Genomic DNA, 7,694 nt, shown 5'->3' on the forward strand with positions numbered 1-7,694 from the left:
TAAGGTTGCTAGCATATAATCTGCTGTTCCAACTACGTTCTCGACCCTATTTTAGGATTTGTTTATATACTTATCTCTGGACTACATTAAGTACCAATTATAGGATTTGTTTATATATTTAACTCTGGACCATACTACGTCAAGTACCAATGTTTTCAAAATTGGACCAGTTATTAAACAAAGTGCTAACTCAAAATTTAATGATTCAGACATGATCATATTATGGTTAAATAAGTACTCATATAATAATAATTAAATAGTACAAAATTATATTAAAAAAATACCATATCATAATTTTATAATACTAAAAAATTTAAAATAAAATATAATTTTAGGCATTCAAAATATAAACAAAAGTTCAAATAAAATATATCATAATATTTGAGTCCAAATTTCAATAATACACATCAATATTTATTAATAATAAGTTTACATGTAGAATAAAAAATAAAATGACAAATACTTGAGTTATTTTTTCATTTTAAAAAGAAAAATAAAAAAGTTGTAAGAAACATATTTCATTAACCTACCGTAAACCAGTTTTTTTTTTCAGGTTTTTAACTTGATTTTATTTATTTTTTCAGGTATTTAACTTGATTTTATTTATTTTTATCAGTTTTTCAATTCTTTGATTTTTCTCTAAACTAATTATGTAGTTTATTTAAACCAAACACAATTGCTTCACTGACTTTTTCATCCAATCATCTAGTTCCATCAGTTTTTTATAATCCTGATAATAGAAGGAAGTAATAAATCTTTTTTTTTCTTAATCATGATATTAGTATGAAATATTCATCATCGAAAGTCATCACTAATATCTTCATAAACGATAAACATCCACTAAAAGTGAATATTCCCTTCCCAAGTATGTCAAAAGATGTTAAAAGAAATAAGGGAAAAGAACATTAGATTTTCATGGGATAAAAAGGTACTTTTTACCGGAGAAATTTATGTGGAATAAACTAGTTTCGCCTATCACGCTGGAGAAAAGTCAGTAACACCGAACTAATCCTCTATACAATTTAACAGAGAAATTATGTTCATATCTCATCTCAACAAAAACATCTTCATAGCCCACGAGACACCAGTATTATTAGTTCCTCTGATATTCTCACTCTTCCAATTGAGATATGATTCTCGCGAAGACCCAATATACCTGGGACATATCCGTAAAAAGGCAGTACTCATTCTCGGCATGGTAAGTAGCCAGAAGTTTTAGGTACTTTAATTACTTTCAAATTCAATATGCATAAATTTATTGTTAGTCAAGTCATACCGTAGCCAGAAGTTTGAACATCAAAACCTTCTTCCTGTGACAGAAAAAGAGGAGGGCTTAAGTAAGGAATGTGAGTAGTACAAACGCTTTTCATGAAACAATGAGAATATATTTTCACCTGTAGTTTCCGAATGAGAGGCAAACTCACAGTAATTGAGTAAGGCTTTACATACCCAACAACTTCTTCGGTTGCTTTGCATATGATGAAATTGCTACAAATTTCTAGAATATTCTTAAATATAATATGTATGAAAATAGTAGAATATCCTAAAACTATAATGTGTATGAATATGGTAGAACAATCTAGAACTATAATGTGTATGAATATGGTAGAACAATCTAGAACTATAAGTATATGTATAAGATAGAAAAATCTAGAACTATCATGAAAACTCTAGAAAGACCTAAAGTAATGTAGAAACATTCACCACCATTGAGAGGTTGGTGACTTGAGCCTATAAATAGGCAATTGGTATGTTGTAATTGATCATCCAAGAAATCAATGATATAACCTTCTTTCTAAAACAATTCTCTAAAACTATCAACTATCATCTAATAAACTACCAACAGTGGTATCAGAGCTACGCTCGGTCATCATACATTGGGCGTAGTTATATTACCTACCTACCATTTCAAAATCCTCCCAACTACTTCAAAAATTTCCTTTGTACTATTAACTCACTCCAATAATATTTTTTTTAAGCTATGGATAACACTACTCAATCGTCAACTATTTCTGTCCCTTTCTTCAATGGTGAAAATTATGATTTCTGACGTGTTAAAATGGAAACATATTCTTCATCTCAAGATTTATGGGACATAGTAGAAGAAGGCTTCACTGTTCCCGCGGATACTTCAGCTCTTTATGCATCTCAAGAAAAAGAGTTGAAGAAAAATAAACAGAAAAATTCAAAGGCGTTGTTCACCTTGCAACAAGCGGTGACTGATCCAATTTTTCCAAGAATTATGGGAGCTAAGACTGCCAAAGAAGCGTGGAACACATTGTAGGAGAAGTTTCAAGGAAGTGTTAAGGTACGTGCCGTTAAACTTCAATATCTAAGAAGAGATTTTGAACTATTGAAGATGAAGGAGTCTGAGACAGTTAAAGATTACTATTCTAAAGTTAAAGAAATAATTAATCAAATGAGAGCTTTTGGGAAAAATATTCTTGACAAGAAAATTGTTGAGAAAATTCTAATTACTATGCTCCAAAAATTTGACCCAATCATGACAACGATTGAGGAAACCAAAGATTTGTCCACTCTATCAGACAGAACTTGTGGACTCTCTTGAAGCATATGAGCAAAGACTATATAGGCATAAAGAAGATACACTTGAAAATGTCTTCCAATCAAAAGTTTAAATTTCAGTCCCAAAACAAAGAAAATGGAGGAAAGAAAAATTATGGAGAAACTTCCAGAAAGCATAGCCAGAGGTATATATTGTGGCAGGGCACGTAGAGAAGATTCTTGATCCTAGTGAGAAAGCATAACCAGAGGTATATATTGTGGCATATTACGGAATAAAAATTCACGATCCTAGTGGAAAGCATAGCCAGAGGTATATATTGTGGCAGGGCACGTGGAGAAAATTCTCGATCCTAGTGAGAAAGCATAGCCAGAGGTATATATTGTGGCATATTACGAAACTTCTTGCAATGGTTGCATTGTGGCATATTACGGAACCAACAATTTTTCTCTGCGTGGCCTTGTCTTTTGCATATATTACACGGAGGATTTTTATCTGTTTTATTCTTAAGGAAATTCCTAGAACCTTCTCTTATTCTGGAAGTTTCTCCATAATTTTTCTTTCCTCCATTTTCTTTGTTTTGGGGCTGAAATTTAAACTTTGACTGGAAGGCATTTTCAAGTGTATCTTCTTTATGCCTATATAGTCTTTGCTCATATGCTTCAAGAGAGCCCACGAGTTCTGTCTCTGATAGGGTGGACAGATCTTTGGTTTCATCAATCGTTGTCACAATTGGGTCAAATTTTTGGAGCATAGTAATTAGAATTTTCTCAACAATTTTCTTGTCAAGAATATCTTCTCCAAAAGCTCTCATTTGATTAACTATTTCTTTAACTTTAGAATAGTAATCTTTAACTGTCTCAGACTCTTTCATCTTCAATAGTTCAACATCTCTTCTTAGAGATTCAAGTTTAACGGCACGTACCTTAACACTTCCTTGAAACTCCTCCTACAATGTGTTCCATGCTTCTTTGGCAGTCTTAGCTCCCATAATTCTTGGGAAAGTTGGATCAGTCACCGCTTGTTGCAAGGTGAACAATGCCTTTGAATTTTTCTGTTTATTTTTCTTCAACTCTTTTTCTTGAGATGCATTAAGAGCTGAAGTATCTGCGGGAACAGTGAAGCCTTCTTCTACTATGTCCCATAAATCTTGAGATGAAGAATATGTTTCCATTTTAACACGTCAGAAATCATAATTTTTACCATTGAAGATAGGGACAGAAATAGTTGACGATTGAGTAGTATTATTCATAGCTTAGAAAAAATAATATTGGAGTGAGTTAATAGTACAAAGGAAATTTTTGAAGTAGTTTGGAGGATTTTGGAATGGTAGGTAGGTAATATAACTACGCCCAATGTATGATGACCGAACGTAGCTCTGATACCACTGTTGGTAGTTTATTAGATGATAGTTGATAGTTTTTGAGAATTGTTTTAGAAAGAAGACTATATCATTGATTTCTTGGATGATCAATTACAACATACCAATTGCCTATTTATAGGCTCAAGTCACCAACCTCTCAATGGTGGTGAATGTTTCTACATTACTTTAGGTCTTTCTATAGAGTTTTCATGATAGATTAGTATCATGATAATTCTAGATTCTTCTATCTTATACATACACTTATAGTTCTAGATTGTTCTACCATATTCATACACATTATAGTTCTAGATTGTTTTACCATATTCATACACACTATAGTTCTAGGATATTCTACTATTTTCATACATATTATATTTAAGAATATTCTAAAAATTTGTAGCAATTTCAACAACTCTCATTCTATAAATAACGAATTTGCAATTGCAATAAGCTACTAGTAAAATAAATAACAAAAATTGAACCCATAACTTCCAAACAACTACTTTTGACTGTACTGTAGGATGTAGCTTACTTGTAGAATGGAGTTAATCTGCAACAAACAAACAAGAGAAAAGATATCTGTAATGCCATGCCATTCCTAGAAAATGCCTTGAATAATTCTAACTAAGGAGGAGAATAAACCTGACATCTCCTGAAATAGTACATTCCCCTGGAATTTGATTGATTCCACCTCCTGGATCTGCAGCAAAGAAATAATAATTACGAAATTTTGTAGCTTTTGTTAATAAAAAAAAGAAATATGAAAACAGCTACCCATAACTTACAACTCCATTGGGTTGGTTTCATGGTTGAAGGGGTTGCAAACCCATAAACCTGTTCCTGAGGATGAAGTGGGAAGTCTCGATAAAATCACAACTGAATTTCCTTTAGAGCATCCATGGCTAGCTCTAGCACATTTATGGCCTACAAGTAACCAAACAGAAGATAAGTTACAATTGGGATACTTACAACAAACATGCCTTGATTTCAACTCTTGCTCACATTATTATTCCTCGTCTATATAAACTTAAGGATACATTGTTTTTTCTTACATCATTAAGTACGTGTCAGGTTACTCGTTTAGGATGTGAAAATTCATATTAATTGCAAAACTACTCCTTGTAGCTTCTACATCTTTCTTTAGATTGACGTGAAAAAATAGGCATACTTGCATCATAAATGAGATACCAAACCTGCTATAATACAATTATCTGTTTGGAATTTGGATACTTGGTCCAGTACTCAAGCAGCAGGGGTATGGTCCATGAAAAATACAAATATAGAATTGGCATTTCTTTTATATCTGAAAGTATGAATACCCAGCAATTATAATCTTTGATATACACACAATCAAGCTATTTTCTTCTCCTTAGTTTTGTCAAGGATAAGCTTGGAAGTGAAGGTGTATAACCAGGGATGAAATTATAGTACAACAGAAATATTTAAATTTTTACTGAAATAGAATATAGGTAGTATATTGTTGGGGTGGACTATCATAGAGTTGCAATCCACTTGCAATAGTCCCACATCTTTGTTATACATGTATAAATTATTATAGCTAATTTTACCTCCCAACTTTCCCTTCTATCTGCCTGTTTTCAGCTCAATTAAGCATACCCTAAATTTCAGCAGATAAAACCAAAGAATAGTCTTCATCAATCCTTTGTTATAACAATGTCACATGTTAACCATCATGTTAATCACCATACCCTTTAAATCCAAACCAATCACATCATAAACTAGCCTGGATGTCCTGACTCCAATTACCAACAAACTAATATTTTTGTTCCTATGATGCAGTTCATAAACCAATTTCAGGGTAGGCAGTTGAGAAGAACATCTTTCACGAGATTCATCCATTCCCAAAACACTAACATGGACACAATCATAATCAAATGCAGACTCCAGAGAAGCAATTATGTTGGTTCACTCACATGCAAGACTGAGAACTTTCTCAATATTATGTAACTGTTAAGTCTTTATCCTAGAGAAAACACCATTGCTAAAAAAGAAAAGCCTAATTGTAGTGAAGAACGTAAGAGCATACTTTATGAGCTAATCCACTGTGAAAGAGCCTCCCGGTGACGTGAAGTTTCCAGGGTATCATACCACCAGTCCCTACGCCTGGTTGTTTATCCGCCGTGTCAATCCAATACCTGAGAAGAAACTGCACAAATTTAAAACTCGCAGAAACATTACAATTGGAACTGAGATTGCTACCAAAGTTTTTCAAAAGAGACAAATTCAGAGCTACTTACACATTTCTTTAACTCTTAATTCAAATATGCAAGAGATATAAGAAAGGCTTACAGAGGACCATCCTTGAGCTTATTGAGGAGGCCATCTTTGACGAGTGCATCCACACCAACACCAGTTATCGCAGAATTTTCTTCATTGGCTATAAAAACAGCAACAATAGTTGACTTCAAATTGGACTTGGTTTCCCCGAGTTTCCTCACGAGTTCGGTGACAAGTGCCACGTGTCCCAAACAATCGGTAGTTCCACGACCCCGAAGCTTATCCCCGTCAACGGTCAACGAAAGGGGATCGAAATCCCAGTCGTTGGGATTGACGGTGACGACGTCCATGTGGCATCCGACGAAGGAGAGGATTTTGCCGGGAACGGTGCCGGGGTACTCGATGATGAGGTTCCCTCTGCCGGCGTGGTATGTGACGTGGTTGACGAGCAAGGGGCCACCGCTGGAGGTGGTGCTGAACGGTAACAGAATGTCCAAGACGTGCTTCACCACTCTGTCCTCTTGCGGAATAAGCTCCGGCGGGTGCTTCGATTCACCAATCAGCTTCGAGAGAAGAGGCACGAAGGAGTCCCTCTCCAGATCCCCCAGAGTTGCTAACAAGTTCGCCGCCATGGAATTTCCAAATCCTTCCTCTTTCTACAGATTTCATGTTCCCTGTTCCTATCTGTTTCTGTTACTTCCACAGTGTTTATGTTTCGGTTGAATTATAAAAATTTATAAATTAAAACATAATTTAATATATAATTTTTTTATTTTATTTTATATCATTTTATATATTTTTATTTTGAATATTTTACGTATTTTTATTTAATTTTACCAAATTATATTTAAATTTCATAAATTAATATATGAATTATTTACATAAACTATTTTGTAAATTCATTTTAATATACAAATTATTTTTACTCTAATTATATAGATGAGTTTAGATTATTTAAATATTAATTAAATTTTTTAATTTTTATAAATTACATAAAATAATCTATATTAGTTTATGTATTTTTTAAATGATAATAAAATAACAATAATTTTACATGCATAACACTTTATTAATTTATATTAAAATAAAGTTTTATAATAAAAATAAATACATGTAAAATTAAATATTAATATTTTGTTTTAGTTTATACATTTTTATAATTCAAAAATAAATATAACTCTTAACTTATGATAAATGTAAAATAAAATTTATAAAATTACTTAAACAAATGAAGTGTTTTATGATTTATTATTTTATCTTTAAATAGAAAGTCATGGATTTCAACTCTCACTGATATTTTACTTTTTTTTTTATTTAATTCCTTGTCACATAGTTATCATGTCAATAATTTACATAAGTCTTATGTCAATACTAATATGTCACATCAAAGTTAACATTTAACTTTTGATGGATAATTGATGAAATTATTAAAAAAAATTATTTTGAAAAATAAAAAAACTAAATGCCTTGATTTAAAAATATAAGAACCAAAATCCCTCATATATGACAAGACTTTTTATTTTCTATTTTATTTAATCATTTGTCACATATGTGTTGTGTTAAGAGCCT

The 7,694-nt window shown here is 32.2% G+C and overlaps 1 pseudogene; it reads right to left on the reverse strand.

Moving 5' to 3' along the window:
* Positions 1 to 890: 890 nt before the first annotated feature.
* Positions 891 to 6,901, reverse strand: LOC100817615 (acetylornithine deacetylase-like; annotated as a pseudogene).
* Positions 6,902 to 7,694: the final 793 nt, after the last annotated feature.

This window comes from Glycine max, chromosome 1 (assembly GCF_000004515.6).
Source record: "Glycine max cultivar Williams 82 chromosome 1, Glycine_max_v4.0, whole genome shotgun sequence".
Classification (NCBI taxonomy): domain Eukaryota; kingdom Viridiplantae; phylum Streptophyta; class Magnoliopsida; order Fabales; family Fabaceae; genus Glycine; species Glycine max.